General features: G+C 35.1%; 1 protein-coding gene across 1 annotated transcript in view; it reads left to right on the forward strand.

Moving 5' to 3' along the window:
• Positions 1-314: 314 nt before the first annotated feature.
• LOC143235527 (cholecystokinin receptor-like) overlaps positions 315-19,739 on the forward strand; it is a 46,622-nt gene continuing 27,197 nt past the window's right edge. Inside the window, exons 1-2 of the mRNA XM_076473764.1 lie at positions 315-489; positions 4,542-4,642. The gene's annotated coding sequence lies outside the window, so the exon portion shown is untranslated. The remainder of the gene's footprint in view (positions 490-4,541; positions 4,643-19,739) is intronic.

Here is a 19,739-nt window from a genome sequence, read left to right on the forward strand (position 1 = left end):
TTTTCAATTTGCAACTCAGTATTTTTTAACCACCCAATTTCTCGTATATTTTTGAATCTATGCTTAATAACTTTTCAGACAAGTATCCAGAATTTTTTTTGATTGAAATCCTATAAAATATTCCCAATTTCTCGTATATTTTTGAATCTATGCTTAATAACTTTTCAGACAAATATCCAGAATTTTTTTTGATTGAAATCCTATAAAATATTCCTGTATTTGAGCGCACGCGCACTAACTCTCATTTTAATCCTGGCCGTTACTAACTTACTCTGCAGAAGGATAGACCTTCGCACGTACTGATCTTTCTAGTCGTCACTACCTCTGCTCTCTCTTTTCGGTATCAACTTCCATAATAAGTTATCTATATGAAAATAAATTCTTAACTTGAATAAAAGTTATGAAGTCTCAGCGATGACAGTTTTCAAGCATCATTTTAAGAGAGATTTTTCCAAGCATTCCCGACGTTAATAGAAAATTTCCCAATATGTAAGTTGTACTTTAATGTATTTGTTTCAGCACGTCTTAAAACACTTTCAAGGTATCGTAATGTTGGCAGTAGGTTATCTCCTAGAAAAGCTAGCATGAGAATAAATCAAATAATTAAAAACTGAAATTGGTTTATAGATAGCCCCTTTGTAGCTCAGCGATAAATGTAAGCCCACATAAATACTAAACATCGAGTTTTGATAGCCATAATGGGCAGAATATAGATATATATATTTAATTCTGTAACTTTGCGTTTAACAGAAAATACAAAAAAAATAAGCGTGACAAATTGCTTTTCATACCTCGTTTTGTTGCTATCAAACAAGCTGCACCTCTTGAATATCACGCTAATCTGAAATTTGGCTGAGAATAAAATCTTCCATACAAAGTTTTGAAACGGCTATTTGTGAGATAATAGATTTAGTTATGTACCACATTTCTTCTCTAACACTAAGACAATATCATTTACGACATTTAAAGTGCAAATAACTTTAAAATTTCGTATTCTTCACAAGTGGGTACCTCTTTAAAAAGCGAGGAAAACATATTTGTTTCCAGTGCTTGTCTGTCTGATGCCTCATTAACAAATAATAATGATAACAATTTAAAGTTAATGAAGGCTTGCAACCATCCAGCCACACTTCGAAATCAACAAATGTTTTAAGAAGAAAGATGGCAATCCGATATAATTACATACTTGTCATGATCCACGATTCAGCTACGATAAATTTTTGGTCTCTTAATCTTAGTCTGAGAAGTGAACGTCCTTGCACATTGATAAGTCTGTTAAAAGATTTTTCTAGCTATGTAGTCTGAGGCCAACGTCGTTTACTTCTGGTAAACTGGAGTGTCAGCCACAGAAACTAATTAGACCTCTTATAACGAGCACGATGTTCATTGGAGAAAGTATATCTGAAGGAATCTGGATCCTGGAACATTCTTCTTGCAAAATACGATTAATTATCAATATCTTAGAGACTTACATTACGTTTCAGACGAGAAACAACAACATTGAACGACCGTAATGTAACCACTAAACTAGCCTGTGAAGTATGTACATTGTAGTTTTTCGTTCATACCTTTTTGTTTAACAAGGATTGTTTATTTTTTTAAGATAAGCACAAAGCTACACAATCAGCTGTCTGTGCTCTGCTCAACACGGATATCGAAACCCGGTTTCTAGCGTTATAAGTCCGCAGACATACCGCTGTGCCCCCTGGAGAGGAATTTAAGAAGGATTATCTAATATGCCTCATTCAATACATTTTGATTGTTATTTGTGGCTTTTGCAACGGTGTGTTATATATTCTCAAATTTTAAATAAGAAACAAAACGTGATTCATTTAAGTAAGTAAAAATTGCTAAAAGCTCAGTTGCAATGGTTTCTTATTTTTAAACTAAGAATTTTATCAAAATTTTAAAAAAATTCACATTTTACGATGAACTCAGCCTAAACGTTCATGTGTCAGGCTACGGTTTTGTTCTCTTCAGCTGTGGGCTTGTTACAAAAGTGGCGAACAATCCTCTTATTTGCTTGAAAGTGCTTACACTGAATTAGGGATGGCTAGCACAGATAGCCCTCGAGTAGCTTTGTGCGAAATTCCCAAACAAACAAACAAACAAAATGCTTGAAAGTGACGGCGGGTGGTGCTGACTGTTCGCCTTTCATCTGATCAGTAGTTCAGAATTAGGAAGGGAAATTGCAAATCTATAACGAAGTTATAGATTCGTGAACCGTGAATCTCAGAACGATTAGCCTGAAGATGACCTAAGAAGCTCGAAACGTTGTTCTCTGCTTTATTATGGTAAAAGTGTTAATACCCATACCAACCGTCCTGAGCTACATTTTTACTTCAAGTGGGTTTTTTTGTTGGATTTTAGATACCCAGGAGGGTCAGGTGCAAAAGACTTCTTCCTTTATCCCTAACTTTCATTTCAGCTACTACTGTGTTGTTGTTGTAGTGCTTTAGGGCCAGAGAAGCCCACAACACTCCAGTCCTTTTCAGGGCAATGTCCATATGTTGTCTTGAGTTGTCCTTTTTTTTTAAATGCATGTCGTTGAATTTGGAAAATAGCGAATGTGTATTTAAACCGAACGCCACATGCAAGAACGCAATAAAGCGAGCTTCTTATAAGCCTCGGCTGGTTACGTAACCACGTCAATAACAGAATACCCGTCAACTTCTGCGGATCGACTCACAGCCCTTTCTAGTTGGTGCTTACATCGCGCCGACGGGGAAAAGTTTCCCCCAAAATAAAACTTTGGTAATAGTTTCTCTATATTTCATTTCCAAATTATCAATTATCAAATTGTATTGAAAACTTGTGGTTTTTACCTTATGCCGAAGGGGACCCCTTCCCCAAAATATAATTTTGATAATATTTCCTCTATATTGTATTTCCAAGTTTTCAGTTATCAAATTGTATTGAAAACGTACGATTACGATTAATAATTATATATTTTACTGTTGCGACTTTAAACATAATCACTCTATACAGAACAATGTAATCCAATGTAAGTTTCGTTTAATTTATAAGATGTAAAACCTGAAGTCACTGACAAAGTTGAAATGAACATTAATTATTTTCGTGCTTTTCGTCATCGGTCTCTTTCACATTTCATATCTGAAGACAAAATATGTTGACGAATTATACATCATTTAATGTTAAAAGTGTCGTTCTTACGTGAAACATAATCCAATAGTTCGAACATTTCTCGTTCTAAATATATATAAACGTGGTAGTGAAAGGATGATGTGTGATTCCACTAAACTCACTGATTTTCTTCGCCAGAGTGATAATTCACATCCTTAAAGGTACACGCTCCTACTACGTTTGTAAAGCTTAAACTGGGCTTGAATTTATATATAGAATGAAAACCATCTTAGTAATATGTGAGAATTAAAAATATATATGTACTCTGCGCACGCGTTTTCAAACAGTTCGGTAGGCTTGCATATCTTATATTTTCTTGGGTAGGGTTAGCCTAGTAGTTATCATGCTCGACCTATAAACAATGGTTCGGGAACCTTTTCTACATAAACACAAACTACAATTACGAAGCTCTATAGAAGAGACAGTTAAATTTCGCTATTTGTTCAGACAAGAGTAGCCCAAAAGTTGGATCTGGATGTTCGTGAATTTTTCTAACCTATCGGTTAAAATTAGGGATAGCCAGGGACAGTTTGTCGTGGAGGCGTTATAATGTGACGTTCAGTCCCACTATTTATTTGTAAAAGAGTATCTCAAGAATTGGCGGTGTGTGGCGATAACTAGCTGCCTTCCCTCTAGTCTTACACTGCTAAATTAGGGATGGCTAGCGCAGATAGCCATCATGTAGTTTTGCGCGATATTCAAAAACAAACGAACAAACGTCTGTTTAAAAAAGGTGTTTTCTATGAACTATACCATGTTGACTGACTCTATTATGAAAGTTAATTTTGGTTTGTTTTGCATTTTGCGCAAAGTTACTCGAGGACTATCTGTGTTAGCTATCCTAAATTTCGAGGTGATGGGATAGAGTTAAAACAGCCAATTCTTCTGCTATCTTTTACCAACGAATACAAGGATTAACCCTAACATGATAACGCCCCCAAGACTGAAAGCTGGTGCTTCTTCGGGGATATAATTCGAACCCGCGACACTCAGATTACGAGTTGAATGTTTTAGCCAACAGGTAACTCGAAGCTAATGAAGGTAATATATATTTATTTTTTACTATAACACAATATTTACACGTTTGGATGTGATAAAAGAAGAGCATTTAAAGTCAAATCTGTTAATGTCATCAACTAATAAAGCCCGTGTTTGTTCTTTCAGTTGAGGAAAGTGTGAGTTATTTAAATCATCTAGATGCTCTAAACTGGTATTCATTGGAATGAGGTACGCCTACCTTTAAATAATCCCACTTCTGAAGTATATGGGGAATGTAATTTCTGGAATATTGGAATTATGTACAGTGCCATAAACTATTTATTGTAGTTCGTGTTTCAGTGCAAATATAGGCTTAGTTGTTTGATGTATTATATTATAAAACTGACTTTTGATTTCAGGTTCTTCGGAAAACGCCCCTAACGCTTCTAAATTTAATTAGAAAGAACTGGAAGAAAATCGCCTTTAAAATTTACATCTCTGGACATCTCCAGCTTGAAAGGTTTGTATGGTTGTCCTTGCTACATACAACGCAAATAACACGTACGTCTCTTCTCGTGAGAGGCTAGTTTTGAGACATCTGTTGGCAACTAATTTCGTGTCAGACTGAATCAACGTTTTTGCTTATGTGTACCAAATTTGTCAACTTGCGTTATTATAAAACTTTAACAACTTAACTGATTGGATCTTCAATCCCTCCAGAGATTATTGTTCTACGTAAGTATTACGAATGACAATGTTGAAAGTATTTTTGGTATACAACCTCATCTGAGATGTTGGGTGAATCTCTCTTGAATGGGATATATATTTTACGTTTTAATAATAAATATCACTAATTAGCTACATATCTTTCAACCAGCATATTACAACCTGATTTAACAATTCATCAAAATTAATGTCATGTTTTCAGGAAGTTATACACATTTCCATATGATTCTAATTATGAATGCACAATACTTACGAGTATACTGTTACATCTCTAACAAAGAATAATTTAATAATACTCCTATTGTCAGATGTGAACACTTACATACGGTGTTTAGTGAGTGTTCTGTAGCTCTAAGGGTCCTCTTGTGGTTCACTAATTAACTAACATAGACCAGATAAACGCAGATATAATTAGGAAAATGTTCCATCGGCTTTAAAGTTAAATAATTATGAGCTGTTAATTCTTTTTTTAAAATGTTTTAGAACTCCGTAACCTCGCTAAGTTTCGGTCTAAAGCTACCTATCCTAAGGACACATAATTATTGGTTTTTGGCAACTTAGATAAAGCGAACTTCGTGTATCTCAGGAATTATTAGTTCGGACTAACATAGTTATGTAGTTATAGTTATTTCTACATAGCCTGGCAATTACTAGTTTTAAGTAATACTTAGAGTCAGTTTTATGTAGCTTAGAACTATTAGTTAGATAATATTGTTACAATAGGTGTTACCTAGCCTAGTAACTGTTAAATTTAGATAACATAGTTTGAGTTTCATAAAGCCTAGTAAATATTAGTTTTGAAATAATATAGTTACAGTTCATTTTATGTAGCCTAGTAGCTATTAGCTACAGATATATTTACAGTCACTTTTATGCGGTTTAGCAACCACTAATTTATATTAATAGAAATGCCGCCCAGCAGTCGAAAAATTTTGAAAAATAAAAGTGACATTTTCTAAACAAACCTTTTTCTGGAAAGTACTGCACGCGATGCGTGTGCGGATTTTTCTGGTGTGAAGTTTAATGTTTTTATATGTTAAAAATCATACCCTTTATTTAAAAATAACATTTCTAAGAAATACATTTTTAGTACTATATAACAAATTACATCAATAAAGATATAATGAAACCCTTACGTACGATCCTAATGAAAGTCGTGTTGTTTTTGTTGTGTTATTATTGTGCTCTGTGATAAGGATAAGGAAATAGTTATACCGTACTTCTTCTTTTAATTGTGTGAATTTTTAATACTTAAAGTGTGAAACTTTTTATGGATTTTTTTGTTTATGGTGCAACTCATTAGATGGCTCTATGTTGTATTTATAATTTCGGCCATAGTTTGTTTGTTTTTTGAATTTCGCGCAAAGCAACTCGAAGGCTATCTGCGCTAGTCGTCCCTAATTTAGCAGTGTAAAACTAGAGGGAATGCTGCTAGTCATCACTACCCATCATCAAATCTTGGGCTACTCTTTTACCAACGAATAGTGTGAATGACCGTCACATTATAACGCCCCACGGATGAAAAGGCGAGCATATTTGGTGCGACTGGGATTCAAACCCGTCACCCTCAAATTACGAGTCGAACACCTTAACCCACCTGGCCATGCCAGGCCCATTTCGGCCATGTACCTACACATATATATAAACATGCTTATGTAGCTTTGTTGCTGTTAGCTTTAGTTAACATAGTTACAGTTAGTTTTATGTAGCGTAGTAACTATTAGTTTAAGAAAACATAGTAATAGTTAGCTTCAGGCAGTTCAGCAACTTAATTATATATTAGTGTATATAAAGTCCAAAAATATATGTGTCTGTCTGTTTGTTCGTTAGATAATACGTACCAAACTTTATGGGACGATAGTTTGGAACAAGGAACATGTTATTGGAGGATTAATGACCCCTTATACTCCCATAATTGCTGTTATTGAGCATTTATTATATTTAACGTAACTTAACGTAAACTCAATTCGCAGATAGTGTCACGTTCTTACACAAAAAGTATGTTAACTTTCCTATAACCCAACATACACAAAATGTGGGAGCAACACACAAACTTGTTACATATATAAGGGAGTATGCTAGCACTCTCTATGGACGAAAACAATGAAAATGTCCGCCACTATTAAAATAATGCATAAAACTCAGCCAAAGTTTTTAATCCAACAGCCACCAACAGAAGAGCTGTTTCTTACGTTATAACACTTCCTACTTTGACCCCAAACCTTTCAACTTCGTTCTGTAAGACACTTCTGCAGCCATTGACCGTCATTTAAACACTATGTGACACTTTAAAACACTGTGTAAGGGCAAGAAAATCAGGATGTAGAAACAGAATGCACACCTACCGCCACTACTTTTCGCTACCTCTTCCTACAAAGTCAACATGACCGTCGCACAGTGTATACCAAGTTTTTAAGTATATACATAGTGAGTTATTGAATCTTATACTAAATTTTGGGTAAATTAATAATGAATATTGTAATAATATGTTATATTATAAATACATTTTGTGAAAGTTAGGGTTTTTGTGTTATTTACCTATCATTTACCCACAAATGTTTTTTTCAGTTCATAATCCAGCTGGCCCGGCATGGCCAAGCGCGTAAGGCGCGCGACTCGTAATCTGAGGGTCGCGGGTTCGCGCCCGCGTCGCGCTAAACATGCTCGCCCTCCCAGCCGTGGGGGCGTTATAATGTGACGGTCAATCCCACTATTCGTTGGTAAAAGAGTAGCCAAAGAGTTGGCGGTGGGTGGTGATGACTAGCTGCCTTCCCTCTAGTCTTACACTGCTAAATTAGGGACGGCTAGCACAGATAGCCCTCGAGTAGCTTTGTGCGAAATTCCAAACAAACAAACAAATCATAACCCAGACATAGATCGGGTACCACAGCTTGTAGATATATATTTAGGTAAATTATCATATTTGTCTATGGGGGATATTCATTGAATTTATAGATAATAAATATCCATACTTTATAAATATACCTGAGAAATGTTACACGAATAACGTTAACTTAGTTAGAAGGCAAAGTGCTGTTTAGATTAAAACAAAAAGAATATTCTCTGTTTAGATACCGCAATGGCACATAACGTTTTGGTAGAGCGTAAAAATGCTTTACTACCAACACACAGATATGTGTATATGGATCACGTGATAAGTCTGTACGTTATTTCATCTCCTTCCTCTCTTCTTCTGTGGGCTATAGTTGATACAGCCTAGGACATTTTGATACACTTTCCAGTTGTATCATTTTGATTTATTTTTGCTAAATCCGTTTCAATGTTTATAATTGCTAAAACTTATAACATATATTACCCAATGAAAAACAGGAAACTACAATGGCTCTTATCTTATGTCCAACAATAAATTGTAATGAATCTTGAATAGTTTAATTGAATCTAAATTACTCCACGTAATAGAATAACATAGGGTTGTTTTTTGTGTTTTACATGCGCTTTATATACTAAAAAGGGTTTATTTTAAAATAGCCGTTGTAATACATAGCTTATGCTGTGTGTGTTTTTGTTTTACTGTAAAGATATCCCTGTCGCACCAAACATGCTCGCCCTCCCAGCCGTTGGGGCTTTATAATGTTACGATCAATCCCACTATTCGTTGGTAAAATAGTAGCCCAAGAGTTGGCGGTGGGTGGTGATGACTAGCTGCCTTCCCTCTAGTGTTACACTGCTAAATTAGGGACGGCTAGCGCAGATAGCCCTCGAGTAGCTTTGCGCGAAATTCAAAACAAAACGAACAAACTGAAAAGATACCTAGCACGCTGAGTCGTGAATCTACGGGTCTATGGCTCGAGTTTTGTTTTCTAAAATAGCCCACCTTACCTTGGGGCTGTGGTGTTTAAAGGCTGTAAATAAAATGCTATTATTCGATTAGTGTAGCCCGAGAAACCTTGGGGCTGTGAAAGTGTTCAAGTAGCGTCAATAAAATTCCATAATTTGATTAGTCTGAAAGTTGACGATGGCTACTGATGAGTGGTTGTTTCAATTAGAAATTCGAGATACGGATAGGTTTAGTGTAGCTTACCGAAAAAGCCAACTAACCCAACACCAGTTCTGAAGACTAAATAGCCTAACATTGTTGAGATGATAGCAGATCAAAGGATATCGTTGAATTACTGTACTGGCGAATTTCAGAGATCAAACCACTACTTTTATTGTCATAAGTCCTAAGGCTGAACCATCGGTGATTAATCGCGTAACATCTATATCTTTATCTTATGCCAGGTTTAGGAAATTTTATATCAATAATTACAAAAAACAAATAAGAAAAACGTCTTTCAAGAGAGAAGTATTTTTTCTTTGATAGATTGTTCAGGCAGCGTATTCATGATGCAACTTCGTAGAATGGACGGCAACTGCCTGTTGTGGAGACACAAGTGCAGAGGACGACGTTTCGAAACTACCATCGTCGGGCTTATAAAGAAAATTATGTTATTAAAAACTTAAAGACGTGATTTTAATGCAAATAAAAGAAAATCAATCGCTTCTTCATGCACTAATGCCAAATATTCGATGTAAGACAAGATGATAGACAAAGAAAATATTGTATTCGAAAAGTATATTTTCCTTGTCTAGAAAACTCTCAGTTAAATATTCCATAAGAGAGAAGAAAATATGGCGTTCTGCCCTAAGCACTATGTTACAGAGTTAAAATATTTCAAAATACATGTTTTAGAAAGTGTTACATTTCTCAACAATTTTGCAGTTTGTTTACGTTCTTTCAAAACTGCGTATTATAAAATTTATTCAACCTTAAATTCACCAGTAACGGCTTATGTTAGAGAATGATCGATCCACAACTTAATGGATATTTAAATTAGATAAAAAGCTTATCACTTAATCATTGAAAGAATAATTTGTTAAGTATGTTTCCGTCAGATCTTTCACTGTTCCTCTAAGGCCCCTGAGTGAAAATTGATCTCTGGAGTTTAAATATTTCTTTTTTTTCTAGTTGGAGCTCAGATATACTCATTTCATTATGTAACTACAAATGTCATATTCTCTTATAGATACTGTGTTTGATCACTGGAAGTTATTCCAGAAGAAAATGAGAATGAAACATACAAACCTGGTCTAAGTAAAGTTTTCTACTAGTCGTTAAGACATCTTGTCTTTACTGTCTTTACACTAATATTTTAGCAACTGAAGTGTATCTCAGTATTATCGAAATGCCTTGGTGTATAACAATTGACGCATATCTTGGTATTGTTATATTTACGCCGCTCTATAACATTTGAGGCATATCACGGTATTATCGTATTTACACTGGTATAAAACAATTGAGAAATATCTCGGTATTGTTATATTTACGCTGGCATATAACATTTGAGGCATGACTCGGTATTATTATATTAACACCGGTGTATAACATTTGAGGGACGTCTCGGTATTGTTATATTTACGCCGGTATATAACATTTGAGGCATGTCTCGGCATTGTTATATTTACGCTGGTATATAACATTTGAGGCATATCTCGATATTATCGTACTTACGTTGGTATATAACATTTGAGACATATCTCGGTATTGTTGTATTTACGCTGATATAAAACATTTGAGGCATGTCTCGGCATTGTTATATTTACGCAGGTATATAAAATTTGAGGCATGTCTCGGTATTGTTAAATTTACGCCGCTATATAACATTTGAGACATATTTCGGTATTGTCGTGTTTACGTTGGTATATAATATTTGAGGCATATCTCGGTATTGTCATATTTACGACGGTATATAACATTTGAGACATGTCTCGGTATTGTCTTATTCACGCTGGTATATAACATTTGAGGCATGTCTCGGCATTGTTATATTTACGCTGGTATATAACATTTGAGGCATATCTCGGTATTATCGTATTTACACTGGTATAAAACATTTGAGGCATATCTCGGTATTGTCATATTTACGACGGTATATAACAGTTAAGGCATGTCTCGGTATTGTCGTATTCACGCTGGTATATAACATTTGAGGCATGTCTCGGTATTGTTATTTTTACACTGGTGTATAACATTTGAGGCATGTCTCGGCATTGTTACATTTATGTTGGTATATAATATTTGAGGCATGTCTCGGTATTGTTATATTTACGCCGATATATAACATTTGAGGCATATCTCGGCATTGTTATATTTACGCCGGTATATAACATTTGAGGCATGTCTCGGCATTGTTATATTTACTGTGGTATATAACATTTGAGGCATATCTCAATACTGTCGTACTTACGTTGGTATATAACATTTGAGACATATCTCGGTATTGTCGTATTTACGCTGGTATAAAACATTTGAGGCATGTCTCGGCATTGTTATATTTACGCAGGTATATAAAATTTGAGGCATGTCTCAGTATTGTTAAATTTACGCCGCTATATAACATTTGAGACATATTTCGGTATTGTCGTGCTTACGTTGGTATATAATATTTGAGGCATATCTCGGTATTGTCATATTTACGACGGTATATAACATTTGAGGCATGTCTCAATATTGTCTTATTCACGCTGGTATATAACATTTGAGGCATGTCTCGGCATTGTTATATTTACGCTGGTATATAATATTTGAGGCATATCTCAATACTGTCGTACTTACGTTGGTATATAACATTTGAGACATATCTCGGTATTGTCGTATTTACGCTGGTATAAAACATTTGAGGCATGTCTCGGCATTGTTATATTTACGCAGGTATATAAAATTTGAGGCATGTCTCGGTATTGTTAAATTTACGCCGCTATATAATATTCGAGACATATTTCGGTATTGTCGTGTTTACGTTGGTATATAATATTTGAGGCATATCTCGGTATTGTCATATTTACGACGGTATATAACATTTGAGGCATGTCTCGGTATTCTCTTATTCACGCTGGTATATAACATATGAGGCATGTCTCGGTATTGTTATTTTTACACTGGTGTATAACATTTGAGGCATGTCTCGGTATTATCGCATTTACACTGGTATAAAACATTTGATGCATATCTCGGTATTGTCATATTTACGACGGTATACAACAGTTAAGGCATGTCTCGGTATTGTCGTATTCACGCTGGCATATAACATTTGAGGCATGACTCGGTATTGTTATTTTTACACTGGTGTATAACATTTGAGGCATGTCTCGGCATTGTTATATTTATGTTGGTATATAATATTTGAGGCATATCTCGGTATTGTCATATTTACGACGGTATATAACATTTGAGGCATGTCTCGGTATTATCGTATTTACACTGGTTTTAAACATTTGAGGCATATCTCGGTATTGTCATATTTACAACGGTATATAACAGTTAAGGCATGTCTCGGTATTGTCGTATTCACGCTGGTATATAACATTTGAGGCATATCTCGGTATTGTCGTATTTACGACGGTATATAACAGTTAAGGCATGTCTCGCTATTGTTATTTTTACACTGGTGTATAACATTTGAGGCATGTCTCGGCATTGTTATATTTATGTTGGTATATAATATTTGAGGCATGTCTCGGTATTGTTATATTTACGCCGATATATAACATTTGAGGCATGTCTCGGTATTGTTATATTTACGCTGGCATATAACATTTGAGGCATGACTCGGTTTTTTTGTGTTTTACATGCGCTTTATGTACTAAAAAGGGTTTATTTTAAAATAGCCGTTGTAATACATAGCTTCTGCTGTGTGTGTTTTGTTTTACTGTAAAGATATCCCTGTCGCACCAAACATGCTCGCCCTCCCAGCCGTTGGGGCGTTATAATGTTACGATCAATCCCACTATTCGTTGGTAAAATAGTAGCCCAAGAGTTGGCGGTGGGTGGTGATGACTAGCTGCCTTCCCTCTAGTCTTACACTGCTAAATTAGGGACGGCTAGCGCAGATAGCCCTCGAGTAGCTTTGCGCGAAATTCAAAACAAAACGAACAAACTGAAAAGATACCTAGCACGCTGAGTCGTGAATCTACGGGTCTATGGCTCGAGTTTTGTTTTCTAGAATAGCCCACCTTACCTTGGGGCTGTGGTTTTTAAAGGCTGTAAATAAAATGCTATTATTCGATTAGTGTAGCCCGAGAAACCTTGGGGCTGTGAAAGTGTTCAAGTAGCGTCAATAAAATTCCATAATTCGATTAGTCTGAAAGTTGACGATGGCTACTGATGAGTGGTTGTTTCAATTAGAAATTCGAGATACGGATAGGTTTAGTGTAGCTTACCGAAAAAGCCAACTAACCCAACACCAGTTCTGAAGACTAAATAGCCTAACATTGTTGAGATGATAGCAGATAAAAGGATATCGTTGAATTACTGTACTGGCGAATTTCAGAGATCAAACCACTAATTTTATTGTCATAAGTCCTAAGGCTGAACCATCGGTGATTAAACGCGTAACATCTATATCTTTATCTTATGCCAGGTTTAGGAAATTTTATATCAATAATTACAAAAAACAAATAAGAAAAACGTCTTTCAAGAGAGAAGTATTTTTTCTTTGACAGATTGTTCAGGCAGCGTATTCATGATGAAACTTCGTAAAATGGACGGCAACTGCCTGTTGTTAAGACACAAGTGCAGAGGACGACGTTTCGAAACTACCATTGTCGGTCTTATAAAGAAAATTATGTTATTAAAAACTTAAAGACGTGATTTTAATGCAAATAAAAGAAAATCAATCGCTTCTTCATGCACTAATGCCAAATATTCGATGTAAGACAAGATGATAGACAAAGAAAATATTGTATTCGCGCAGTGGTTCAAAAAGTATATTTTCCTTGTCTAGAAAACTCTCAGTTAAATATTCCATAAGAGAGAAGAAAATATGGCGTTCTGCCCTAAGCACTATGTTACAGAGTTAAAATATTTCAAAATACATGTTTTAGAAAGTGTTACATTTCTCAACAATTTTGCAGTTTGTTTACGTTCTTTCAAAACTGCGTATTATAAAATTTATTCAACCTTAAATTCACCAGTAACGGCTTATGTTAGAGAATGATCGATCCACAACTTAATGGATATTTAAATTAGATAAAAAGCTTATCACTTAATCATTGAAAGAATAATTTGTTAAGTATGTTTCCGTCAGATCTTTCACTGTTCCTCTAAGGCCCCTGAGTGAAAATTGATCTCTGGAGTTTAAATATTTCTTGTTTTTTTCTAGTTGGAGCTCAGATATACTCATTTCATTATGTAACTACAAATGTCATATTCTCTTATAGATACTGTGTTTGATCACTGGAAGTTATTCCAGAAGAAAATGAGAATGAAACATACAAACCTGGTCTAAGTAAAGTTTTCTACTAGTCGTTAAGACATCTTGTCTTTACTGTCTTTACACTAATATTTTAGCAACTGAAGTGTATCTCAGTATTATCGAAATGCCTTGGTGTATAACAATTGACGCATATCTTGGTATTGTTATATTTACGCCGCTCTATAACATTTGAGGCATATCACGGTATTATCGTATTTACACTGGTATAAAACAATTGAGAAATATCTCGGTATTGTTATATTTACGCTGGCATATAACATTTGAGGCATGACTCGGTATTATTATATTAACACCGGTGTATAACATTTGAGGGACGTCTCGGTATTGTTATATTTACGCCGGTATATAACATTTGAGGCATGTCTCGGCATTGTTATATTTACGCTGGTATATAACATTTGAGGCATATCTCGATATTATCGTACTTACGTTGGTATATAACATTTGAGACATATCTCGGTATTGTTGTATTTACGCTGATATAAAACATTTGAGGCATGTCTCGGCATTGTTATATTTACGCAGGTATATAAAATTTGAGGCATGTCTCGGTATTGTTAAATTTACGCCGCTATATAACATTTGAGACATATTTCGGTATTGTCGTGTTTACGTTGGTATATAATATTTGAGGCATATCTCGGTATTGTCATATTTACGACGGTATATAACATTTGAGACATGTCTCGGTATTGTCTTATTCACGCTGGTATATAACATTTGAGGCATGTCTCGGCATTGTTATATTTACGCTGGTATATAACATTTGAGGCATATCTCGGTATTATCGTATTTACACTGGTATAAAACATTTGAGGCATATCTCGGTATTGTCATATTTACGACGGTATATAACAGTTAAGGCATGTCTCGGTATTGTCGTATTCACGCTGGTATATAACATTTGAGGCATGTCTCGGTATTGTTATTTTTACACTGGTGTATAACATTTGAGGCATGTCTCGGCATTGTTACATTTATGTTGGTATATAATATTTGAGGCATGTCTCGGTATTGTTATATTTACGCCGATATATAACATTTGAGGCATATCTCGGCATTGTTATATTTACGCCGGTATATAACATTTGAGGCATGTCTCGGCATTGTTATATTTACTGTGGTATATAACATTTGAGGCATATCTCAATACTGTCGTACTTACGTTGGTATATAACATTTGAGACATATCTCGGTATTGTCGTATTTACGCTGGTATAAAACATTTGAGGCATGTCTCGGCATTGTTATATTTACGCAGGTATATAAAATTTGAGGCATGTCTCAGTATTGTTAAATTTACGCCGCTATATAACATTTGAGACATATTTCGGTATTGTCGTGCTTACGTTGGTATATAATATTTGAGGCATATCTCGGTATTGTCATATTTACGACGGTATATAACATTTGAGGCATGTCTCAATATTGTCTTATTCACGCTGGTATATAACATTTGAGGCATGTCTCGGCATTGTTATATTTACGCTGGTATATAATATTTGAGGCATATCTCAATACTGTCGTACTTACGTTGGTATATAACATTTGAGACATATCTCGGTATTGTCGTATTTACGCTGGTATAAAACATTTGAGGCATGTCTCGGCATTGTTATATTTACGCAGGTATATAAAATTTGAGGCATGTCTCGGTATTGTTAAATTTACGCCGCTATATAATATTCGAGACATATTTCGGTATTGTCGTGTTTACGTTGGTATATAATATTTGAGGCATATCTCGGTATTGTCATATTTACGACGGTATATAACATTTGAGGCATGTCTCGGTATTCTCTTATTCACGCTGGTATATAACATATGAGGCATGTCTCGGTATTGTTATTTTTACACTGGTGTATAACATTTGAGGCATGTCTCGGTATTATCGCATTTACACTGGTATAAAACATTTGATGCATATCTCGGTATTGTCATATTTACGACGGTATACAACAGTTAAGGCATGTCTCGGTATTGTCGTATTCACGCTGGCATATAACATTTGAGGCATGACTCGGTATTGTTATTTTTACACTGGTGTATAACATTTGAGGCATGTCTCGGCATTGTTATATTTATGTTGGTATATAATATTTGAGGCATATCTCGGTATTGTCATATTTACGACGGTATATAACATTTGAGGCATGTCTCGGTATTATCGTATTTACACTGGTTTTAAACATTTGAGGCATATCTCGGTATTGTCATATTTACAACGGTATATAACAGTTAAGGCATGTCTCGGTATTGTCGTATTCACGCTGGTATATAACATTTGAGGCATATCTCGGTATTGTCGTATTTACGACGGTATATAACAGTTAAGGCATGTCTCGCTATTGTTATTTTTACACTGGTGTATAACATTTGAGGCATGTCTCGGCATTGTTATATTTATGTTGGTATATAATATTTGAGGCATGTCTCGGTATTGTTATATTTACGCCGATATATAACATTTGAGGCATGTCTCGGTATTGTTATATTTACGCTGGCATATAACATTTGAGGCATGACTCGGTTTTTTTGTGTTTTACATGCGCTTTATGTACTAAAAAGGGTTTATTTTAAAATAGCCGTTGTAATACATAGCTTCTGCTGTGTGTGTTTTTGTTTTACTGTAAAGATATCCCTGTCGCACCAAACATGCTCGCCCTCCCAGCCGTTGGGGCGTTATAATGTTACGATCAATCCCACTATTCGTTGGTAAAATAGTAGCCCAAGAGTTGGCGGTGGGTGGTGATGACTAGCTGCCTTCCCTCTAGTCTTACACTGCTAAATTAGGGACGGCTAGCGCAGATAGCCCTCGAGTAGCTTTGCGCGAAATTCAAAACAAAACGAACAAACTGAAAAGATACCTAGCACGCTGAGTCGTGAATCTACGGGTCTATGGCTCGAGTTTTGTTTTCTAAAATAGCCCACCTTACCTTGGGGCTGTGGTTTTTAAAGGCTGTAAATAAAATGCTATTATTCGATTAGTGTAGCCCGAGAAACCTTGGGGCTGTGAAAGTGTTCAAGTAGCGTCAATAAAATTCCATAATTTGATTAGTCTGAAAGTTGACGATGGCTACTGATGAGTGGTTGTTTCAATTAGAAATTCGAGATACGGATAGGTTTAGTGTAGCTTACCGAAAAAGCCAACTAACCCAACACCAGTTCTGAAGACTAAATAGCCTAACATTGTTGAGATGATAGCAGATAAAAGGATATCGTTGAATTACTGTACTGGCGAATTTCAGAGATCAAACCACTAATTTTATTGTCATAAGTCCTAAGGCTGAACCATCGGTGATTAAACGCGTAACATCTATATCTTTATCTTATGCCAGGTTTAGGAAATTTTATATCAATAATTACAAAAAACAAATAAGAAAAACGTCTTTCAAGAGAGAAGTATTTTTTCTTTGACAGATTGTTCAGGCAGCGTATTCATGATGAAACTTCGTAAAATGGACGGCAACTGCCTGTTGTTAAGACACAAGTGCAGAGGACGACGTTTCGAAACTACCATTGTCGGTCTTATAAAGAAAATTATGTTATTAAAAACTTAAAGACGTGATTTTAATGCAAATAAAAGAAAATCAATCGCTTCTTCATGCACTAATGCCAAATATTCGATGTAAGACAAGATGATAGACAAAGAAAATATTGTATTCGCGCAGTGGTTCAAAAAGTATATTTTCCTTGTCTAGAAAACTCTCAGTTAAATATTCCATAAGAGAGAAGAAAATATGGCGTTCTGCCCTAAGCACTATGTTACAGAGTTAAAATATTTCAAAATACATGTTTTAGAAAGTGTTACATTTCTCAACAATTTTGCAGTTTGTTTACGTTCTTTCAAAACTGCGTATTATAAAATTTATTCAACCTTAAATTCACCAGTAACGGCTTATGTTAGAGAATGATCGATCCACAACTTAATGGATATTTAAATTAGATAAAAAGCTTATCACTTAATCATTGAAAGAATAATTTGTTAAGTATGTTTCCGTCAGATCTTTCACTGTTCCTCTAAGGCCCCTGAGTGAAAATTGATCTCTGGAGTTTAAATATTTCTTGTTTTTTTCTAGTTGGAGCTCAGATATACTCATTTCATTATGTAACTACAAATGTCATATTCTCTTATAGATACTGTGTTTGATCACTGGAAGTTACTCCAGAAGAAAATGAGAATGAAACATACAAACCTGGTCTAAGTAAAGTTTTCTATTAGTCGTTAAGACATCTCGTCTTTACTGTCTTTACACTAATATTTTAACAACTGAAGTGTATCTCGGTATTATCGAAATGCGTTGGTATATAACAATTGACGCATATCTTGGTATTGTTATATTTACGCCTCTCTATAACACTTGAGGCATGTCTCGGCATTGTTATATTTACGTTGGTATATAACATTTGAAGCATGTCTCGGTATTGTTATATTTATGCCGATATATAACATTTGAGGCATGACTCGGTATTATTATATTAACACCGGTGTATAACATTTGAGGCATATTTCGGTAATGTTATATTTACGCCGGTATATAACATTTGAGGCATGTCTCGGCATTGTTATATTTACGCTGATATATAACATTGATCCTATGATCCTTTATATTTGAAGCATATCTCGATATTGTCGTACTTACGTTGGTATATAACATTTGAGACATATCTCGGTATTGTCGTATTTACGCTAGTATAAAACATTTGAGGCATGTCTCGGCATTGTTATATTTACGCAGGTATATAAAATTTGTGGCATGTCTCGGTATTGTTATATTTCCGCCGCTATATAACATTTGAGACATATTTCGGTATTGTCGTGTTTACGTTGGTATATAATATTTGAGGCATATCTCGGTATTGTCATATTTACGACGGTATATAACATTTGAGGCATGTCTCGGTATTGTCTTATTCAGGCTGGTATATAACATTTGAGACATATCTCGGTATTGTCCTATTTACGACGGTATATAACAGTTAAGGAATGTCTCGGTATTGTCGTATTCACGCTGGTATATAACATTTGAGGCATGTCTCGGTATTGTCGTATTCACGCTGGTATATAACATTTGAGGCATGTCTCGGGATTGTTATATTTACGCTGGTATATAACATTTGAGGCATATCTCGGTATTGTCGTTCTTACGTTGGTATGTAATATTTGAGACATATCTCGGTATTGTCGTACTTACGTTGGTATGTAACATTTGAGGCATGTTTCGGTATTGTTATATTTACGCTGGTATACAACATTTGAGGCATGTCTCGATATTGTTATATTTACGCCGGTATAAAACATTTAAGGCATATCTCGGTATTGTCGCACTTACATTAGTATATAACATTTGAGGCATGTCTCGGCATTGTTATATTTAGGCTGGTGTATAACATTTGAGGCGTATCTCGGTATTGTCGTACTTACGTTGGTATATAACATTTGAGGCATGTCTCGGAATTACTATACTTTTCTGATATTTCAACATTAAAAGCACAAGTCAGTCTTATCATATTTGTATTAACTAACCTCTAGATACCCTTTCGGATTTTCAAGATTATATTACTGTATAAGGTGTAGAGATCATCTTAGTTTTTTATACAAGTACTCCAACACTT

Source organism: Tachypleus tridentatus, chromosome 2, assembly GCF_004210375.1.
Source record: "Tachypleus tridentatus isolate NWPU-2018 chromosome 2, ASM421037v1, whole genome shotgun sequence".
Classification (NCBI taxonomy): Eukaryota; Metazoa; Arthropoda; class Merostomata; order Xiphosura; family Limulidae; genus Tachypleus; species Tachypleus tridentatus.